This window comes from Coenobita brevimanus, chromosome 58, assembly GCF_032717465.1.
Source record: "Coenobita brevimanus isolate Jiangsu-jjx chromosome 58, ASM3271746v2, whole genome shotgun sequence".
In the NCBI taxonomy this organism is placed as follows: domain Eukaryota; kingdom Metazoa; phylum Arthropoda; class Malacostraca; order Decapoda; family Coenobitidae; genus Coenobita; species Coenobita brevimanus.
In genome coordinates, this window is record NC_137011.1 from 20,565,895 (window position 1) to 20,589,898 (window position 24,004).

Consider the following 24,004-nt stretch of genomic DNA (forward strand, 5'->3'; position numbering starts at 1 on the left):
ATAACAACAGGACAGTCGTATGAGTTTACCAAAAACTTGTCAGACAACCAGTGTTTCCAGAAGCTGACCTACTTGATAGACCTATTCTTACGTCTAAATTCGTCAAACTTATCCCTCCAAGGTCGATATACCAATGATTTGACGGGCAAGACTACATCATTCAACATGAACTTGGAGCTGTTGGAAGGAAAGATCAAATATGAAAATTTTACCATGTTTGAACACCTTAGTGAGGCACTTGATAAATGCAGTGGCACTGGAAAATTAGAAACAGTGCACCTTGTGCAACCGCATCTTTCTTTCTCCCTACTGATAGAGTTGCAGTCTTATTCCCCCGAACTGAGCGAGTTGGAATCAAAATTGAGTAGAAGCCCCTTCATTGTTAATGTGCACCTTGTCCCAGATAACATGCAAGAAGAATTCTTAACGATGATGAACGACTCTGTTGCAAAAGATGCATTTGAAACACTTCCCCTGACCAAATTCAGCACTAAGATGAGTAAGCTTAACACTGCTGTAGCTGATGTTGTTGTAAGGTCTTTGATTATGTTCACTAGTATTTACCTACGAGACCAAAGATTTTCATCTAAGTTCAACATTACATCTAAACACCGAGCACGGCATAATAAGGAGCATGACCTTCAAGTGTGCCTGTCTATTACTGCATCTCGAACTGAGAAACTTGTTGTCACCAAACATGCATAACCTTCACAAAGAAGTTTAATACTGGTCACCATATTTAAAACTTGGTGTTAATGCTTACTTGCCAAATGAAGTAATTATAATTTTTCGTCTTACAATACCTGGTGCAGTGCCATTCTGCACTGAATTAGTGCTTATGTCTATTTTCTTGAAGTTAGTACAGTGCCACTTCTGTCTGTAGGATCATTTTACATAGACTATGATGTTAATGCACAACTGCTTTTAAAAAGTCAGTACAGTCTCAGCCATTGATAATATCCATTGCAGTACCATTATCTACTGAATTAGCCTTTATTTCAGAGGTGTACAGTAGACTGTAGCACCAGTCGAGCAAGGCAGTACTCCCAAGGTGGATGGAAAGCTGATGACAGGGAGAGCTAGAGCTCACGTTTCATCAGCCCTCGGGACTAGTTCCTGACCATCCCCTTTTGCTGAACTTTTTCAGTGTTTCAGTAGCACAGTGAGTAGGCCAGGATGCTCTCCAATACAAGTTCCTCTAACTGTCAACACCAATCTACATGCACAATACACACTACACTTCCTTTTCAAAATTTAAAAGAGAAAAGGAAAATGGTGCACCCATACAATGCCTCGGAGTCCCCAGGGGAGGGGACCATCAATGCCCCGATCATCTGCTCCTATCCCGGTGACGACTCTTTGAGCTGCCTGGATCCACTGCCTGATTCACTTCTTCATTTATGTAACATTCACGGCCTTTCCTCTAACTTTCTCTCTGTCGAACACCACCTCTCCTCCTCTAAACTTCACCTCTTCCATACTGACACTCAGCTGTCTGAGGCAACTGATAGCAAACCCATTTCTGTATCCTCCTACTTTCTCTATACTCATTTCAAAGACAAAGGTGGTGTTGTGTGTATGAACGCAACGACTTATCTTGCTCTCGTGTTCCTGAACTTCATTCTTTTGAATTCTCTACTCTCTGGCTTTGGCTCTCCTGTCATTCTCTGACTAAATATATCTGCGCTGTTTACCTATCTCCTAATTCTACTGACTATTAAAAATTCTTCGACTATCTTATTTCTGCAATGGAACACATTCTATCCATTTCTCCTTTCTCTGAATCTCCATTTTAGGAGATTTCAGTGTTCACCACCACCTTTGGCTCTCCTCTCCTTTCGCTAATCCACCTGGTGAACAAGCCTGCATCTTTTTTATCTTTAATGACGCAGTGCAGCTTGTACAGCAACCTACCCGTGTCCCTGACCACCTTGGAGAGAGCTCCAACATACTTGACCTCTTCCTTACAACTAATCCTTCTACTTACACTGTTAATCTTTTCTCTCCATTGGGCTCCTTCGATCATAACCTTATTACCTTAACCTGTCCTATCGCTCCGGTACGGCCTGTGGATCCTTCAAAGAAACATCGTCTGTGGCACTTTGGAGCTGCGGATTGGGAGGCCCTCAGGCACTACTTCTTTGATTTTCCCTGCAATGATTATCGCTTCCTTGGCCGGGAGCCATCTGAGTGTGTCTTGCAAATTATTGAGGTTATTCTCTCGGGCATGGAAGCATACATTCCTTTCTCATATTCTTGGACTGATACAAGAAAGCCTTGGTTTAATCACACTTGTTCTAATGCTGTCTGCAACAAGGAGAGGGCCTATAAAAGGTACCGGAGCCAACCCACTCCTGATTCGCATCATTTTTCTGTTTCTGCCTGGAATCGTGCAAAGTCTCTTCTTCGCCCTGAAAATAATTTCATCCATACTAAATGATCTCAACTCTCTAACTCGATGTCTTCCTGCTCCTTCTGGCACCTTGCCAAAAACTTTTCTGACAACTTCACTTCATCATGCTTCTCTCCTCTTTTCTACTCTGATGGCTCTTAGCTATTTCTTCTACTGATAAAGCAGATCTCTTTGCTCAGACTTTCTCCTCTAATTCCACCTTAGATGATTCTGGTGCTGTTCGTCCATCACTTCCTCCTTCTGACTTCCTCATGGCTGACATTAAAATTTCTTCAGTTAATGTTTTTTCTGCCATCACTGGCCTCAGAACTAACAAGGCATATTGGCCTGATGGAGTCCCTCCTGTTGTCCTCAAGAACTGTGCTTCTATGCTTACACCATGTCCAGGTAAACTCTTTTGCCTTTGTCTTTCTACTTGTACCTTTCCTTCTTGCTGGAAGTTTGCTCTCATTCAGCTAGTCCCAAAGAAGGGTGACCACTCTCATCCCCCTAACTATCGTCCAATTGCTTTAACATCCTGCGTTTCAAAGTTTTCGAGTCAATTCTTAACAGAAAAATTTTAAACCATCATTCCTGTCACAACCTTCTTTCTGATCATCAGTATCGGTTCCGGCAGGGACGCTCCACTGGCGATCTTCCGACAAAGCTTTCACACTCCTGGTCATCCTCCTTTCGGGACTTTGGCGAAAGCTTGCCATTGCATTTGACATCTCAAAGGCTTTCGATCGAGTCTGGCATAAATCTTTAATTTCCAAACTGCCCTCCTACGGTTTCTACCCTCCTATCTGTCCCTTCATCTATAGCTGCCTTTCTGGTCGTTCTATAGCCGCTATTGCAGACGGCCATCGTTCTTCTCCCAGATCTATCAACAATGGTGTTCCTCAGGGCTCTATCCTATCACCAGCTCTCTTCCTTTTATTCATCAGTCATCATCTAAGCTGTACATCTAATCCTATCCACTCGTACGCTGATGATTCCACCCTTCACCTTTCCATATACTTTATGAAACATCCATCTCAGCAGTTACTTCAACAAACAATGGATGAGGTTACAGCACATCTAAGACTGACTGGAACAAAAATAATCTTGTTTTTAATGAATCAAAGACTCAGTTTTTACACCTATCAACCCGTCAAAATCTTCCGCAGGAGTAAACACTAATGTTTAATAATATCCACCTCAGTCCTGCATCATCCTTAAACATGCTTGGAGTTTCATTCACACTGGACTTATCTCGGAAAGATTATATTGCATCTCTTGTAAAATCTGCTTCCAAGAGATTAGGTGTGCTAATCCGGCTCCGTGCCTTCTTTACCCATGTTTAGAGTACAACTCTCATGTGTGGGGAGGCTCCCCACATACAGCTCTTCGCAATAGGGTGGAGTCAAAGGCTTTTCGTCTCATCAACTCCCCTCTCTTACTGACTCTCTTCAACCTCTGTCTCTTCGCCACACAATTGCCTCTTTATGTCTTTGCTATCGGTACTTCAATGGTCACTGCTTCTCTGAACAGTCTGCTTGCATCCCTCCACCTCTACGACAGGCGCATAGCACTCGTCTAGCAGCAAATTCTCATCCATTTTCTGTCCAACTCTCTAATGCAGGAGTTAACCGTTACTCCCAGTCCTTCATTTATGCAGCATGTGAACTCTGGAACCGTCTCCCTCTGTCTGTATTTCCTACTTCCTATGATCTCCAGTCTTTCAAACGCAGTGTGTCCAGACATGTCGAAAGGAATGTATCTTAAGTTTGGCTCTCTTTTGTATTTTTTTTTATATTTAAAGGAACGTTTTGCGGGCTCAGCGTCTGGTTCCTTCTTCCTTGCATTAAAAAAAAATAATGTTTGCAGTGACATTAATGGGGGTACAGGTTGATGGTCTGATAACTCAAGGGGATTATTTGGAGGGAAAAAGGTCGAGAACCCCTGGTTTAGGGAGTACAGAAATGCAAGGTTATAAAGATTTTATACAACCCTAACTTTCATACAGCAGATTCTTACCGGAACTAGGTGAAGAACCTGACCAGTTTTGCAGTAAATCAGCAAATCCGATGAGCAACTGCCTTACGATTAACATAATTTTCTGCAGTTATAACATTAGATATAATTATATTATACAGAAATAAAGTGCTTAACCTGTGTCGTAATTATTCTGCATTCGTGATTACCATATATCAATTGCAATCAGCTTTCCAAGGAAAGGAGCTGAAAATCACAGAACCTCCCTCCTCAAATATTAAGCTTATAGTCTTTGTCTGTGTTAATGATCCATGTTCGGTGGATGGACAGAAACCTGTTTAAAAGGTAGCCTCTGTAACAAGTTTCTCATATACTTACGAAAAAGCAGGTGTCTTTGATGATAATAAGGGAATCCTTTTCTCGTGGTGCCGCTTCAAGTAAAGTATTTAGTGCTTCCATGGTTGCTGTTATCATTTGAACTTCACCTGTAATAAGAACAAACATGTTAATAATTGACGTGACAAATTCAGTTAAAAAGAAAACAGTGCAGGACAAAATCTGTGAAAAAGAAAAGTCCTATTTTGTTAATTACCAATGCATCACGATTTCTCAAAAAAAACAACAACAACAACATAAACTCTCTTCTTCACTTGCCATTTTTAGATGGTCCAATTTTTGTAGCATCAGCAGAGATGAGAATATCATTAAATACTAGCAGAAGTAAGATGCCTCCAATCATTGTTTAACTTCGACAGGAGCTGCAGGGAGAAGACGGTCTGTGGTGAGTGTTTGTATAGATTAAAGTTCTCGTAAATATAGAAGGTGCCCACAAAACCTTACTGGATTAACAAGACTGATTAACAAGACTGTCCGGGGAAGGGAGGAACAAACCACTCCAACTCGGTGCCAATTCCAAGCTCAGAAAAATGGGGAGGGTTGAAAATCGGTGTTAGGATGGGCATCCAGCCTTTCAACGATCACCCAAAACCATGGCGTGAATTCCACCGCTGTCACCCATCACCTCAGCATCTCCTCCGACACCTCCACCTTCGCGAGTAAGAGGGTGGACACCGTAAATGATTGGAGCGTGACTAGGATGACGACCTCGTTAGGACGAAGGATTGAATGAGTATCTGACAACGATGAATCATGGGACATGGACTTGGATTCCCAAGGGAAACATTTCCTGAGTAGACCGTACATGATATATCGATTCCAAATTGTGGTGGGAAGAGATGGAAAGTTACGAGGAATACAAAAGAAACTGATCTTACATGTAAATAGAGAGATAGGTAGATAGATTGATAGATAGATACACATTTAGATAGATATAGATTTAAGTATAGATAAACTATATCATTTTATTATATTTATTTTACACGCAGTAAAATTCTGCACACCTAGCAGGAATTGCGAACACCCTGGATATTGAATCAACTGATCCATGATAGTTCAGGAGACTACATCATAAAAGGAGTTTTGAGTTACTGACAAATGAATCTTACAAATTTTACTATTGAGGAAATTCCATGTCACTGCTGGAATGACACTATCCCTCATTTCCGTTCAGCTTGTTTTATTGAATGTATTCAGTAATATCTATCTATCTAACTATCTATCTATCTATCTATCTATCTGTATATCTATCAATTAATCTATCTATCTATATATATATATATATATATATATATATATATATATATATTATACAGTATAATTCATACTGACAAGTGGATTCTATTCGGAGGTTAGGAAAAACGCAGGTGAGAGGCTCGAGTATATTCTCTAACGTTTCGACCACAGGCTTTTGTCAAAGAGAATGCTACATTCGGACTGACGTGAGCTGCTTAAGTACCCGTAGCATCACCCCCCCTTGCTGGCTGTGCACGTCCCCCATGACCTGATCTGACTTTCCCGCCTCAAATGATTGCTATTTCCGCGCCCGGCCTCTCCCAGCACAGAAAGCTGTCATGGTTAGTTGTGCTACCCTTTTTTGAACAATTGTGAGCTGCTTCCATTGCCCTCTTTACACACTTATATAAACCCCTGTTTATTATTTGTACCTCCTCCCAATTGGGCAAGTGATTATACTCATCAGCGTCAACAACTAAAGACTTTGATGTTCTGTGACACCTTACATAGTTCTCACGTTCATATAAGATCTTAGTAAGGCGCCGAGAGTATTCACCATAGTATACAGAAGAACAATTTCCACAAGGTGTTATGTAGTCCACACTCTTCTCGATATTATTCCTCTCCTTGTTTCTCATCATCACGACATAACATGTTTTATTTCCTGATGATGTTGCGATGCTTATTCCAGCTCCTCTGAAGAATTTCTCCAAACATGTTGACTCTGCAGAGTTTGTGACCCTTATATGTGCATCGTCCTTTTCAATTTGCTGTTCTTGCATCTGTTCTTTATATATATATATATATATATATATATATATATATATATATATATATATATATATATATATATATATATATATATATATATATATTTTAACAAAATTAGCAACTCCAGTGAATAACTTACCATTGTGAATCTGTCAATGATATATTAAAATTCCTCTTCCAGAAACTCACTGCTGCATATTCTTAACCCGCCCCGTCCCGACGACGTATGGGTACGTCACCACGATTTGCATTTGCCAGTCCCGGCGACGTACCAGTACGTCGTGCAATTGCAAGGTACCTAATTTGCACAATTTTCAATTTTCGCAATTGATTTTTCGTGTGTATACACAGGACACCTTCCTCTATTCCTGTACAAGATACCAAGCAGGGACAATGCCTTACACTGCATAACCTCCCCCCTCCCCCCCTCACGCCATTGTCTTGGCAAAGGACCCGTTACCAGTGACCTGGCTAGTAAAGTTATTCAGGGCCAGAGTGATTCCCCAATCGATGACAATGTGGAGGACAATGTTTACATAGCATTAGAAGAAGAAACAGCCAGAAATAATGATCAGGTAGTGTGGCAAAAATAGGTCAGGTATGGTGATTAGTTAGTGAGTGAAACAATGCTTATAATGCCTTTATTACTGCTTGAAAACCAATATACTGTCATACTACATATACATTCGTACCAAGTAAATAAATAAATACCGTTTATGAGTGGATAAAATAGTTACCCTCCCATAGAACTCGTTTTCTTTGGTGCCAGCATGTTAAAAAACCCACTCAGGTAAGGAGGAACTCCTACCTGGATTGGGCACTTTAAACCTCAGGTGAGCGATTTCTCTATGCATTTTCGATGTTTCTCACCAAAAGCGAAGGTTTTAGCCAAAAAAAAAAAAATCGAAAATACCTCGGGACTGGGGGATGTCGGAGGTGCGGAAAACCTCAGGACGTGACGGGTTAATGCTGTTGGAAAAAATTCGAATTCAACACCTGGCTTTGTTCTCAAACCGTGTGCCGATAGAAAATGGATGAAATCGTCCTTGTTTCTGGGTTTACGGTATACTGAGCACCTTACTCCCTGTTCTTTTCTCCATTTCTGTGTATCCATAAATGGTATTCTCCTGTTCACTTCTTCCTCCACTGTAAACTGAATGAGTACTGACATTATTTAATATTCTCAGATTATTATCGATGTTTGTTTTCTCAGCGACTATTACCAGGACATCATCCACATACCTATACCATTCACAGTTCCTGCCAATAAAGCTCTCGTAGTGGTCTTACTCCCTGGTTTCCATGTACAAATACGCCATGAATGCCTTGAGGGGTGAGCCCATGGTTAGACCCCTATGTAGCATGTACTCCTTCCGCAGCAGAAGGAGCCATACATGCTGTTAGCAGAGCATTCGAAGGAGTCTCGGAAGTGGAACTACCGATCCCAAAGTGTGATTTCCTGAAACTCGTATCGTTGTGTGTTAAGTTCGGGGCGTTTGCTTTCAACAAGGAGGAGTACATGCAACATAGGGGTCTTGCCATGGGTTGACCCCTCAGTGCAGTCATGGCGTGTCTGATCATGGAAACCATGAAGCTAGACCACTACAAGAGATTTATTGGGAGGACCTGTGGATGGTATAGGTATGTGGATGATGTCCTGGTAATAGTCCTTGAGAAAAAAAACATCGAGAATAAACTGAGAATGTTAATGTCAGCACTCACATACAGTTTACAGTGAAGGAGGACGTGAATGGGAGATTACCATTTCTGGATACACTGATATAGAGGGAAGAACAACGAGAAAGTTTCTCAGTCTACTGCTAACCTACAGACAAGGACGATTTCATCCATCTTCTATCATCACACAGTTTGAGAACAAAGTCAGGTGTTGTATTATGATTTTTTGATAAAGCGTTAAGAATATGCAGTACTGAGTTTCTGGAAGAAGAATATCAATATATCATTAAGAGATTCACAGAGTTAAGTTATCCAGTGGGGTTGTTAATAAGCTTGAAAAACAAAGTTATAAACATAAAGAACAGATGCAAGGATAGCAAGCTGGAATGGAGAAGGCACCCATAGCGGTCCTAAACTCCGCAGAGTCAGCACGTTTGGAGGAATTCTTCAGAGAAACTGGGATAAGCATCACATCATTATCAGGAAAGAACATATGTAATGTCGTGAAGATGAGAAACATGGAGAGGAATATCATCAAGAACAGTGTGGTCTGTACGATACTTTACCTTGTAGAAACTTCTTCCGAATATCATGGTGAATCCAGTCGAGCAGGACAGTACTCCCAAGGTGGATGGAAAGCTGAAGACAGGGAAAGCTGGAGCTCCCGTTTCATTAGCCCTCGGGACTAGTTCCTGACCATCCCCCTTTGCTGTACTTTTCCAGTGTTTCGGTAACATAGACAGTAGGTCAGCATGCTCTCCAGTACAAGTTTCTCGAACTGTCAGCACCAAACTACATGCACATTACACACTACACTTCCTTTTAATTTTTTTTTTTTAATGGCGTCTAATATCCAAGCCTCGGAGTTCCGACAGGGGGAGACCATAAATGCCCACACCATCCGCCCGTCTCCTGGTTAACACTCAGTGAATTGCCTGGAACCATTGTCTGATTTAACTTCTTTATTTCTGAAACATTTTCAGCATTTCCTCTAAATTTCTCTCTGTTGAGCACCACCTCTCCTCCTCTAAACCTCACTTTCTGTTCTTAACCCGGCCCGTCCCGACCACTTTTTCACCACTGGTACCCCCCAATCCCGACCATTTTTGGACCCAAATTTTTTTTGCTAAAACTTTCGCTTTTGGTCAGAAACAATGGTCAATCACGAAGAAAGTGTTCACCGGGGTCCATAAGTTGTCTAAACAGGTATACCTTCGTCACACCTGGTACTGTGTTCTCTGTAGGTCGTCTGAGGCTCTCACGTTTTCTATGGTATTATAAGTCTGGGAAACCAATGAAAGTAAGTAGATATGTATTTATTACAAACATAAAAACATGTGATACAAGAGTAAATTGGATTTTATACAAAAATAGAGCTGAAATAAGCATTGTACCATCGTGCGAACCGAGCAAAATCGGGCAGACTGGTCAAGATGAATCGCTAACATTCCTGAATCATGATACATATCATTTTTTCTACTTACATAATACATCTCCAATAACATTATACCATTTTACATTTTATTGAACTGTTTTTACTTATTCACAGGCCTTTCGATAACATTTAGCGTAATGTTAGCGCTTATTTACATAGTGAGTGAACTCGCTGTGACTGTTGTTTCAATTCGTATTGTGTTTTTTCAACTTACATAATACTTTCCTAATAACATTATACACTTTTCCACTTTTGAGAACTGTTTTGAGATAGTTTCAGGCCTTACGTAAATATTTAGCGTAATAATAGCGCATAATAACACAGACCTTGAAGTCACTATGACTACTATTTCAACTTACAACCTATTTTTGTACTTATACAATAATTCTCCACTAACATTGCACATGTTTCCACTTGATATAATTGATATCACATAATTTGAGACCTTACTATTCTACTGAGCGTCATATTATCGCATATTTACACAGTGAGTGTTATCGCGATATCATTTGTTTCCTCTTACACTAGTATTCAACTTATAAATTACTTTCCTACTAACATTACACCCTTTTCCACTTTATATCATTCCTATCACATACTTACTGACCAGAATGTTCTACTGAGCGTAATATTTTCGCAGATTTACACAGTGGGTGTACTCGTGACATCAATTGTTACAACTTACACTATTTTTCAACTTATACGTTTTATTCATGCTAACATTACACCCGTTTCCACTTTATATTCTTGCTATCACATATTTACTGACCAGAGTGTTATACTGAGCATCATATTTTCGCAGATTTACACAGTGGGTGTAGTTTTTATATCACTTCTTTCAACTTACACTATTTCTCAACTTATACATTACTTTCCTGAAAACATTACACCCGTTTCAACTTTATATAAGACTTAGCACATACTGACTGGCCTTACCATTATACTGGGCGTCATATCGCCATCCCACACAGTTTCAGTAGTGTAGGAAGTTATGGTACTCTCTGAAACATGGCTGAAGGCACAACACAACATTGCACTCTACACACTCGTACCTTGTGTCTTTTCTCTGAGTGGCTGGTCTGACTGTCGAGTGCTTGCATACATGGCAGCGGCGCTGGGGTTTATGACAGTTTGGGTCGGAAGGGATTGTGCTAGGATAGTGGCGTCCTGCGAGGCGTAGGGGAGTCTGGGCAGCCATGGGGGTGCGGGTGCTGTGTGTGGGTCTGTCCTGGGCATGCCTGGCGATTATTTCACGTGCCAGCTCCCTCACAAACCCCTCAAAGGTCTCTGATACTCCTGTTGTCATGGCGTGCAGGTAGTGTGCGTTCAGGACCGTGATTTCGAGCAAGTGGAAAAAGAGATTTTTGTACCACTTCATCGTGGTCCTGGCACAGTCAACACTGGAAATCATCGAGTCTGACTGATCCACTTGCCTCATGTTCAGATTATAGTCCAGTACAGACTCGGGTTTCCAGACGTTGCGCCTCCTCTCGCTTCGGTGATCAACGGAGTCTGTGCAGTGCATCAGCGGGCTGTGTACAGTTGATAGGAGGCAAACTTCCCTGTTGTGGTTCCACAGGGTGGCAAGGATGTTATTTGCCTGGAAGAAAACCACCTCGTTCTTGTCAAGTTTCCTCCCTATCTTGACCATATGGCGACGGTTTCTCTTGACTGTACCACAGACTCCGGTGTCGTGTTGGTGGAGGAACCTAGCGAGAAGAGGGCTAGTGTACCAGTTGTCCAGGTACAACACATGACCACGATGAAGGTACTCCTCTATCATTGTCTTCACCACGGCCCCTGAGAGTCCTGTACTACGATCTTCTATTATATCTGTCTGTGCGCCCGTGTACAAGACTATGTCTTGCACATAACCAGTCTTACAGTCACACATAACAAAGATCTTGAACCAGAAACGGTGTCTCTTGCAGGGTATGTACTGGCGAAAGGAAATATTGCCTCTCCACAACACAAGACTCTCGTTTATGACGAGGTCTCTGTAAGGATAAAATGAGGAGCGGAACATTTCCCGTAAATGATCAAATACCAGCCTAATTCTCCTCATTTTATCAGTGTTATTTGCATTGGCTGGATCTTCTGCATCAAAAAAGTGGAGGCGGACGAGAATCTGCTGAAATCTATTACGACTCATCACCTTTCCAAAGAAAGGTGTGAGGATCATTGGGTCAGTTATCCAGTATGCAGGAATTTGGTTTTTTCTTACCACACCCATCAAGAGAACCAGGGCAAAAAATAAGAACATCTCTGAAATTGTCAAAGGATAGTCATATTGCTGGGAATGCCTGCTCATTGTTCCCAAACGTTCACTTTCACGGCACTGTGTTCGTGAAAATATGTTTGTCTGTTCCACTATGGGCCCCACAAATGCCTCCCCAAAGAACAAGTGGAAAAAATCCACCCTAGAGGAACCCGCATGCACACCTGGAGCCGTGCAACCAGACCGCCACTCCTCAGTGAAAGGGTGAATGATGGGAGTAAAATTACTCCCATCTTCCCAGTTCCACGAGACACCACCGTCTCCAGCCACGTCCCCATCGTCGCCTTCGTCAGGGTGGGGAGGTGAGGGTGGTGGGGGAGGTTGGGGAGGTGGAGAGCGGCGCCTTTCATCACTCGCACTTCTCTTCCCTCTCCCTTTTCCTTTACCCTTTCCCTTCCCTTTCCTTCCTTTCCCCACATCCTGGGGCTGTGGGGAGGAAGTTTGGGAATATTGTGGGTTGAAAGACGTGCTGGGGAGTGGCTCCACCTCCTCTCCCCTAGACCTACGTGCACCACATGCTCATGCTGCCTCCCTCACACCACTTTCCCTTTCACCCCGCACTCCCGCCACACCACTTTCCCTTTCACCCCGCACGCCCACCACACCACTTTCCACTTCCCCAGACAAAAGACTTGGACCATACCTTATTTGTCTTCTTACCCCACCTTCTGATCCTCAGGGTGAGATTTTCTCCTTACCCAACCACAAGGCGATATCACGTCCTAAGCCGCCGTCATGGTCATCGTCCTCATCCTCGTCCTCATAACAATCGGGATGGAGAGAGGTCTGTGCACGTGGTTGGGGTGCAGGCTGGCCTTCCCTTGCCTTACGATATGTCACATACCGCTTTCTCCGGGGCGAAGGGACCTCTTCATCACTGCTTGTTATTTCTTCCTCTGGCTGGATGTAATCTCGATCCACCACATCATCATCAAGTGGAGAATCACTATCTCCAGTGAAGGCCTCCAGGGCGGATGCTATTTCGTCGTCTGAGAGACCTTTCCGCGCCATGTCTGACCTGGGTCACTGCTAACAGGTGAGTGACCGAGACAATGGCGAGCGCGGGACACGCGGGGTCTGGGACGCTGCCTGCCTGGCGGCAGGTAGGGGAGGCTTGGGTAGGTGGGTGAATCGAAAATCTCGCGCGAATTTTGAAAATTTTGGAAATTATGAACCTTGCAATTGCAGGACGTTGAAGTACGTCAACGGGATTGGCAATGACAAAACGTGAGGACGTGGAAGTACGTCGACGGGACACCGCAGGTTAACTGAGATTCACTTGTTTGAGGCAACTGATAGCAAACCCTTCTCTGTGTCTTCCTACTTTCTCTAAATTCATTTCAAAGCCAAAGGTGGCTGTGTATATGTACGCAACAACTTATGTTGCTCTCGGGTTCCTGAACTTGATTGTTCTGAATTATCTACTCTCTGGCTTTGGGTTTCCTGTCATTCTCTGACTAGATATATCTGTGCTGTTTACTTATCCCCTAATTCTACTGACTATGAAAAATACTTCGACTACCTTACTTGTACAATGGAACACATCCTGTCCGTTTCTCCTTTCTCTGAAATCTCCATTCTAGGAGATTTCAACGTTCACCATCACCTTTGGCTCTCCTATCCTTTCACTGATCCACCTGGTGAACAATCCCATATCTTTTCTATCCATAATGACCTAGTGCAGCTTGTATAGCACCCTACCCGTACCCCTGCCCGCCTAGGAGAGAGTTCCAACAAACTTGTCCTCTTTCTTCCTTACAACTAATCCTCCTGTTTTTGATGTTAATCTTTCCTCTCTTTTGGGTTTCTCCAATCACAACCTTCTTTCCTTAACCTATCTATCACTCCAGTATGGCCTGTGGACCCTCCAAAGAAACGTCGGTTGTGGCACTTTGGAGATACTGATTGAGATGTCCTCAGGCAGTACTTCATTGATTTTCCCTGGAATAATTATTGTTTTCATGATCGGGAGCCATCTGAGTGTGCCATGCACATTACAAAGGTTATTCTTTCAGGCATGGAAACATACATATGGCCCTGTAGCTATTTTTTCTACTGATAAAGCAGAACTCTTCACTCAGACTTTCTCCTACAATTCCGCCTTATGCGATTCCGGTGTTGTTCCACCATCGCTTCTTTCCTCTGACTTCCTCATGGGTGACATTAAAATTTCTTCAACTGATATATTTTCTGCCATCACTGGTCTCAATACTATCAAGACATATGGGCCTGATGGGGTCCCTCCTGTTGTCCTGAGGAACTGTGCTTCTGTGCTTACACCCTGCCTAGATAAATTCTTTCACCTTTGTCTATCAACTTGTACCTTTCCTTTTTGCTGGAAGTTTGCCTTCATTTGGCCAGTCCCTAAGAAGGGTGACCATTCCCAATCCTATCGCCCAATTGCTTTAACATTCTGTGTCTCAAAAGTTTTCTAGTCTATTCTCTTCTGTGCTGGGGGAGGCCTAGCGCGGAAATAGCAATCAGTAGAGGCGGGAAAGTCAGGTCAGGTCATGGGGGGAGTGCACAGCCAGAAAGTGCGGGTGATGATGACCTCCTAAATGATGGGTGATGTAGCATAGTGCCATGATAGGAGAGGGCTGTAGATCTTCACAAATGGGCAATGAGGATGCTAGGATGTGACAAAATGAGAATACCTCAATGGGATATCTGTGTTCTATGGGTGTTTTATAAGAGATAAAGAAAGGAACCCATTTATGTAAGTTACAGTACTTATATCAGTATTAGTGAATGTATCATGACATAGCAATGTACTTAACTGTGAAATACATACCGTAGTTAAGCTAAGGAGTAAGATAAGACTACTCAGTGTATGTTCCTTATTATCCAAAGTAAAGCCAAATTTTGGTAAGACAATGAGTAATATTAAGGATTGAACGTTCCTAAGTATAATGTTGAAAATATAGGAACGGGTTCGAGGGTTGGAGAGTTCGAGTGTTGCAGATTTAACAAGATTTGGTCCCCCAGAGTTGTCAGGGACGGTTTCTAGGCCATGGACAGCCTAGGGAACCAGGTCCAAGCAAGGAGGGATAAGTGAATGACTGGTGGTATTGTGATAAGTGGATGATTCATGGTGCTATATTAAGGATAAGTGGATATTATACTTAGTAATCAGTATATTTTTCTCATTTTTATACTGTACCATTTTAGTATTAACCCTCTCCCACACGATAAGTTTCAGTAAGTTTTCCGGTGCACGATTTTTTCTGTGAAGCTGCCCGGCCCGCCTGCACACGTGCGGCAAGTAACACGTATTCTCTCCTTATTTTCGCCACCCAGCATCAAAACACTGCCATGAAACCTATATCATCTTATTCGTCGATGTTTCCTCTAGCTGATAAGCACCACCAAAAAAAAGGAAAACACGAATAAAACAACATTAGGCGGCCATGAATAAACATTGTGCTACATCACGTTCACTTCCCAACATCACCATTCGACTGTTTTCCATCAAACAGGAAAATGTTATTAAAAGTTTTGATAGAGAATTTCATCAGCTTTCTAAAGAGACAAATACGGTTGTCATACGATTTGTAATTTTCGAGAAAATAACCAAAAACTGAATGCCATTTTTTGAAAAAAAAAATCAAGGAGCTCTAATTCTGAAATTTTCTCGCACATGTTATGTTTTTATTGCATAATATTATGCAGAATTTCACCAGCTTTCTAAGGAGTTACAAATGGTTTCGATACGCCTCATAGTTTTCGAGTAAATCGCCAAAAACGACTGGGAACTTACGTCCGTACGTTATTTTCGTGATGTGCACATAGCATGCGCAATATTCCCGCCTACGTAACAACGAATTCTTATCATAGATATTACATTGTTATGTCTTGTACATACGTAAAATTTACTGCTCTTTATCATGGTTCTTACAGGAAATCGATACGTCCAATACTTTTCAAGCAATTGGCCGACCAAGTGAGATACTTCTCCAAGCGCTTCGGACTTTACCCCTAGCGAGGAAAAAAACAAAGACGCTTTCCCCAACTTTTCGAACAGAAAATGCTCCAAAAGGCTTATATTCTGCAAATTAACATACGTAGAATTTACTGCTCTTTATCATGGTACGTACAGGAAATCGATACGTCCAATAGTTTTCGAGTACTTGGCTCACAAAGTCAGATTACTCTCATAACTGTCCACTGGCATCCGTGGGTGTGTCACATATATATATATATATATATATATATATATATATATATATAATAAAGCGCTCCCCCCACACATGATATCCTCCCTCACATATATATATATATATATATATATATATATATATATATATATATATTCCCCTCCTCCCCCAAACGTTCCCCCAACACATGATACAATATTTTCCACAAACACTCGTGGCACATATCACAAACATTTTAGAAGAGAATCATAAATTTCAACAATTGTCTTAGAAAGGTACAGTACCTGTCCACTGACGTCCGTGGTTGCCCGGCGTTGCAAGGTACAGTACCTGTCCACTGACATCCCTCGATCCGTGGCATCGTTACCTTTCACAGCACACCTGCTGCTAAAGTACCACTCACCTACGCTACGCACCTAAACGAACACTCGTGGCACAGTTCACGTATATTTTACATAAAGTATAATTTATCACTAAATGACAGACCATGGTACAATACCTGTTCAATGCCGTCCCTCGTTCCTTGGCATCGTTACCTTTCACAGCACACCTGCCGCTAAAGTACCGCTCACCTACACTACGCACCTAAATGAACACTTGCGGCACAGTTCACGTATATTTTACACAAAGTGTAATTTATCACTACATGTCAGACCATGGTACAGTACCTGTTCAATGACGTCCCTCATTCCTTGGCATCGTTACCTTTCACAACACACCTGCCACTAAAGTACCGCTCACCTACACTATGCACCTAAATGAACACTCGTGGTACAGTTCACTTATATTTTACATAAGGTATAATTTATCACTAAAAGTCAGACCAAGGTACAGTACCTGTTCAGTGACGTCCCTCGTTCCTTGGCATCATTACCTTTCAAAGCACACCTGCCGCTAAAGTACCGCTCACCTACGCTATGCACTTAATCGAACAATCGCAGCACAGTTCACGTATATTTTACGTAAACTATAATTTATCACTAAATGTCAGACCAAGATACAGTACCTGTTCAGTGACGTCCCTCGTTCCTTGGCATCGTTACCTTTCAAAGCACACCTGCCGCTAAAGTACCGCTCACTTATGCTACGCACCTAAATGAACACTCACGGTACAGTTCACGTATATTTTACATAAAGTATAATTTATCACTAAATGTCAGACCAAGGTACAGTACCTGTTCAATGACGTCCCTCGTTCCTTGGGATCGTCACCTTTCACGGCACACATGCCGCTAAGGTATTGCTAACCTACACTATGCACCATAATTTATGCCGTCACGAGGATACATGGCACATTTCACTTATACTTCACACAATATCATACACAAACACATGACTACCACAATGATTCCACCCTGACCTCCACAATGATTCCCTTCCTTACTACGGTTCAATGTGACTGTGATGCAGCATCCTTTGCCGGGAGAGTATGATGCAACTCTATTGTATTGGCACACGCCACATTCCTTCACGAACACCCGCAGCACGTTTGACATATATTTCACACAATTCCATACGGATGTTCACTATCAGAATCACAATAATTCCAACCCTAAACACCTCTAATTCTCCCTTCCCAAATATAAAAACTGTACGTGATGCCTGCCCCATTCCACACTATGGTTCATGGCGTCCATAACGCTAACTAGTTCCATAATTTCACCAAGCCAGCCACAATATCTTTCACACAAAGTACAGTTTAGGCATTGGCTTCATTATATACGTATTTGTAATCACACCATAGAGCCTTGGGGAGGGCGAGAGGCAAAACCCCGCAACAGTGAACACGCATATCACCTCTAAGACTAATGATTGATAACGAACACAATTCCTTTTCATGACATATATCTATGTTCCATCGACAATATCACATACAGTCATGCTCACAAATATTGGATTATCGCACTGAGTCCATAGGGGCTTCGGCTCAGGCAGGAGGGGTAGAATTAGTAGGAGTTTATAGGGACAGTACACGCGACACAACCTCACTGCCTGGGTGCTTGGAAGAGACAGGTTTATCGCTGCGTGCTGGGCACTGTGAGGCAGCTCAGTGTTGCCAATGCCTTACCACTGGAAAGCACTGCACTCGCTACGATGCGTCAAAATTTGATGCAAATCCGCCAGAAACTTAATTTTTGGCGATTTTTTGTGTGCTTAGAAATGCGATTTGCGTGCCTGAACATCTTTAGGACAATCCAGGTGAAACGCGAATTGCGTGAGTGCCCCTGAGAGGGTTAATAAGTAATGTAAGACCCTAATTTGAGTTTCCTTTATAATTACTTACTCACAATGATCATGCACTGCACAATTACCCCTATTTAATTAGTAAGAGGAATTTTTATAATAAGGGCTAACTTTGGTCGGTCGAGGATTCCCTGATGTCTGAGATGAGAGATTGACAAGAGGGGAATTAAGACTGAAACATTTATAGAAGAGGAAGAAGAAGGGAGGACCCTTACATTATGAGTGGATGTTGTTCTCCTTAGTCACTGAAGGACTCGGGGAGGGACTATACGAAAACAATTTTAAGCCCACTTACTCAATAATACATCCTGCACCACTCTCCTACAATAACACTTTCACTTCAGTGATGAGACTTATAACAGTCAATTCAATGAATGGTAAGACCCAAAATGACCTAATTCAATATTTACACAAACTCCAAGAATTAGATTACCTTTTAGACTAATGAAATACACTTCGATTACATTATTAAACCCTTGTGACTTATAATACAGAAAACTCAACTTAGGTTAAGGTACAATGATTTAGATTTTTTGCCTAACACAATAAATGGGAGAGGAAGTGTGTGGTATATAAGTGTGGTGATGCATTGGCAGATTACGACTGATTTGATATTAAAATCTGTGGACCAGACAAAAAGCAGTGGTTGAGTCACACAAGAACTTTGCTATTGAACACACTATTGACCACTCTGTTCTCTATAACTTTCAATGTGGAACAACAGAAGGCGGAATTATGAGGCTTTATCACTAACCTGTGGACCAGACGAAAAGCAGTGGTTGAGTTACGCACATAAAGCATGCCCTGCCCTTATATAAGCTGGGAGAACTGGTCCGATTGCATTCGAGGATGTTAACTTCCTGTTACAAGTTTCACGTTAACAAGTATGTCTTGCAACACTCATTTGGGTATTGACTTCTTTAGGGCTTAACATATCTCACCAAGATTGCACAATGATGGAGAAAATTTTAGTATCGAGAATACATTACTTAATTTTAAGCCTTCGTAATGATGTTCGGATGCTATTTCATCAGTTAACCAATGTGGGAACGCATAATGATCGATATTTCGAGGTAACTAAATATGTAGAATATTATGGACTGTTTCTTCCCTTCTGGCACTTTCTCAGTTAGCATTTCTAACACTAAAATGAACTGAGACCGAAAGGTATCTTTGAATTTACTCAAATAATAGGTTATGAAGATTAAGCCAATATAAATGTTCGTCAACTCCGCTACCACCGTGTTTTATGGACGGGAGGAGGGAGTGTGGTCGGCAGATATAATAATGCAAGTTACATGATACGTTGACGTTCACATCTAACATATCTCTACGATACAAAAAAAAATTCTTATTTTATACTTATAATACACTTATACTAGATTATAATTATTCACACTTATACTAAATTGTTCTTAATTACTAAATCACAGCTATCTTACATATAAGTTACACTTATATCTTAACCTAACTTACTGGCACTACATGGGTCCTTCCTCCGGGAAACAAGTTTTCACCACTGGAGTCTTTTCAACACAGGCACTAATACACGTTCCAAGGATGCGTGTGTGGATGGGACACTTTACCAACTTGACTGCGAGTCCTTTTTTAAACACACCTTACTTTGACACTCTCCCCATGATAAGTGGCACCTATCGGTCCACATAATACATCGCGTACCCCAGGGGGTCGCTTCACGTCACTAATGAATTTACAAAGAAAAATATATCCAGTGCCAAGATCATCCCAGGGGCGCTTCCCATTCACACTTGCTGTCACTCAGTCTCACTCACACTTCTTCCATTCACTACTTTCGTTTCCAGCCTACCACCTAGTGACTGACGAGAACTTGACAGGTCCTGAAGTTGCGACCACACTCTAGGCCATATCAGCTGTAATGTGAGGGGTAGACACATCCTACACCCTCAAAGTAGAACTCTCGTAGTATCCCCACTGAATTGGGCTGAGCCCATCTCAACCTCTTTCTCTCTCCCTGGAACTATAGCTCTTCGCAGTCAACTGTCACCCAGTCCGACCCGCACACACTTCCTTATCCATTCCATAAACTGTTACACTCTTTAGCCCTCACAGACTAATCAACATTCCTCAATGAGTTGGCGAGGAGGCCATCTTTCACGGGGCAGTAATTGTTCATCTACCGGGTCAGGTGTAGAGGCACTTTCTAGGGGTTCCAACAGCCACTCTTCACTACCATGATAAGGTTTCACCTGCCTGGCAGCTCTCGGTATTCATTTTCCAGTAAATACATTCTCCACTATATATACACTGCCATCCAACAACATTTCCACTACACGATAGGGACCATCCCATTTCACATTTAACTTCCAACATGTACCTGGCATTGTCATAGAAGACTTTGTAACTCCTTTGTGGTTGAGTTATATATATATTAGACTTGTGGACGAGCGGTTATTATACTGGAGTAGCTTGTAGTAGATAATCTTCTTTCCCATTTGTCATGTAGTGACAGGAGAGGTAAAGAATAGTATGGGACTATTTTTATTTGTCTTGGAAATATTAACAAGTCTCTCACACAGAGCGAAGTATAGAGTCCAGTCCCGCTAGCTATCTCTCTGTCTTGCTCTCTCTGTCTCTCTCTCAAGTTACCAAGCCCTTCTCCCTGCGACCTGTCTCTTCTAAGGCCTGTCTCCTTCTGCTTCTGCCTGTTCTGTGGCTAACCTCCCTCTGAGCTCTCTTTCCTAAATTCTGGTGTAGCAGGGGTTGTATCACGTGTGTTCCTTGTGAGTGGAAAGTTCTAGAAGCCTGTGTGTGAGTATGTGTGTATGTGTGTGTATGGGCACTAGGCACTGTCATGTGCCTAATAAGCATTCCTTGAGTTAAGAGTGTGTAAGCATGTTTATAGTCGGAATCCCGGCCGTTTGCGGGTGAGGTGTGGCTCGCACCTGTTTACAATGGTGCCACGTTTCCTCAACTTGCGATGTGAAACGGAAGCTATTTATGTACAAGGCATCACAAATTCGATAAATTCAGATGAATAAAACTTACACTTGTGTATTTTGATGGATGAATCAACAGTAATCTTATTATGCATAAAATATTTATACAGTAACACAGAAACATGGCATACATATTGTACAGTGTTGCTAAAAGATATTGTAGTCACTTTTAATGGTTTTTAGCGTAGTTTTAGGGTGGGTAATAATATCACAGTTATGGATATAAGATAATGAGCCTGAAAAAAGAAGAAATATGCCAATATCCAAAGTAAAAGAAATAATTCATGTAATTCTTGTGAGTGGCAATACACATCCATCTGGCCTAAAATAAATGTCCCAAGAGAGAATGAGGAGATTCAATGTCCCAAGAGAGAGAGAGAGAGAGAGAGAGAGAGAGGCATGCATTGAATGCATTGTCGGCATCACTAAATATAACAAAACCAAATTAACAAATGAAAGCACAATTATAAATAACTTATAAAAAGAATCAAAAGTACTCAGGGTGGCTCACATTTCCCGCCATGTGGTAGGTGAATCCAGCCCCCCCTTCCCCTTCCCTCCCTTCTTAATCCCTCCTGGGTGTCTCAGGTCAAATCCCCCTTCACACTTCCCCTCCCCCCTGGACCACTACGTCGGGGTGTATGAATCAGTAACGTAACAAACCTCTCAGCAGACAGTAACTTTGACACTCCATCTACTACTAAATATGACAAAACCAAATTAACAAATGAAAGCACAATTATAAATAACTTATAAAAGAATCAAAAGTACTCAAGGTGGCTCACATTTCCCGCCAGGAGAGAGAGAGAGAGAGAGAGAGAGAGAGAGAGAGAGATAACGGTATAGAAAACGTGGCAACACTGTACACAGGTGCGAGCTACACCACAGCCGCAAACGTGCGCGAGTCCTACTATAGCGTTGCTCGATTCTCGCAGACACAATACCTTCTCATCATCTGACTCCCTGCTTCTATCTGTCTCTCTATCTATCTATTTATCTATCTATCTATTATGATTTGTAATTATAATATGGAGTCCTGATATCTGCTCGGCCACGCGAAAATGGTGTACCATCGACAGTTAATAGTCCTAACATATTAATACATATAATATACACATAATAATGAACTTATAAGCTTTTCATTCATTCATTGCCAGACGCCATGTATCCCAAACGGGGTGGCCAAGGGCTTAGCGTTAATTGTTTTACAGGGAGGGGCACTAATCCTCCACCAACCCCACTTGACACGTAGGGATGCCAACAGCATCTGGTGTTCCCCGGCGGTCACCCATCCAAGTACTAACCAGAACCAGAACTTATAAGCTAATTAAGTGAAATACATAATATTGTAAAAGTAACATAATTGTATGAATATTGTATACATATAATATTTATAGTAAATAGTGATTATTCAGTAATATTACATTTTAAACAAGTTGTTTACATATTTGAATAAATGCATTAAAGTAAATTATTTAACTGTAATACAGTATGTACTTGGATTATTGTAGTGAAATGCATAACTGTGTTGGCCTTATAATTGTAGTTACATTTGTTAATGCAGCTCTTACATAAGTGTCTTGGCCTTATAATTGTAGTTAAAGATACATAAAAGTTACATCTTGTTAATGCAACTGTTAATTGGCAAAGTGTAACATAATGCAATCGTTTGTCGTTACATAATTGTTACATATCGTTTGTAGTTACATAATTGTAGTTAAAGTTACATAAAAGTTACATCTTGTTAATGCAACTGTTACATAATTGGCAAAGTGTAACATAATGCAATCGTTTGTCGTTACATAATTGTTACATATCGTTTGTAGTTACATAATTGTAGTTAGTGTAACATAATGCAATCGTTTGTCGTTACATAATTATAATATGGAGTTACATAATTGTTACATATCGTTTGTATTTACATAATTGTAGCAAGTGTAACATAATGCAATCGTTTGTCGTTACATAATTGTAGTAATTGCAGTCCTAACATATGCTGCAGTCGATGATAGTGATGATGTGTCATGCCACTTGCTTGTGGAGACAACAATTTGCTTTTTTGTTTGTAGTTTATGTGGCATTTCGGCATATGTAGTAACACACTTATTTTCATTTGTTTGTTATGTGATCTTACTCTATTTCTCTCGTTTTTCTTTCTTACTTTTTCTTTCTTTCTTTCTTTCTTTCTTTTTCTTTTTTTTTTTTTTTTTGTATGTATTGATTTTCTATAGTTTGTTTTTTCTTCGCTTGTGTACGCTTTTTCCATGTTGTTAATGGTTGCATAATTACTGGCTAATTTCCTTGGGATACTTTCTTAAAGTTTAGTTTATATTGCACAGGTATTACTGAAAATGATATATTATAGTCCCATATTTTGTTATTTTATATATAAAAAATATATATACACTATATACAGTATTAACTATATACACTGACTTGTTGTTCACTTGTACCTATCGTGGGTAA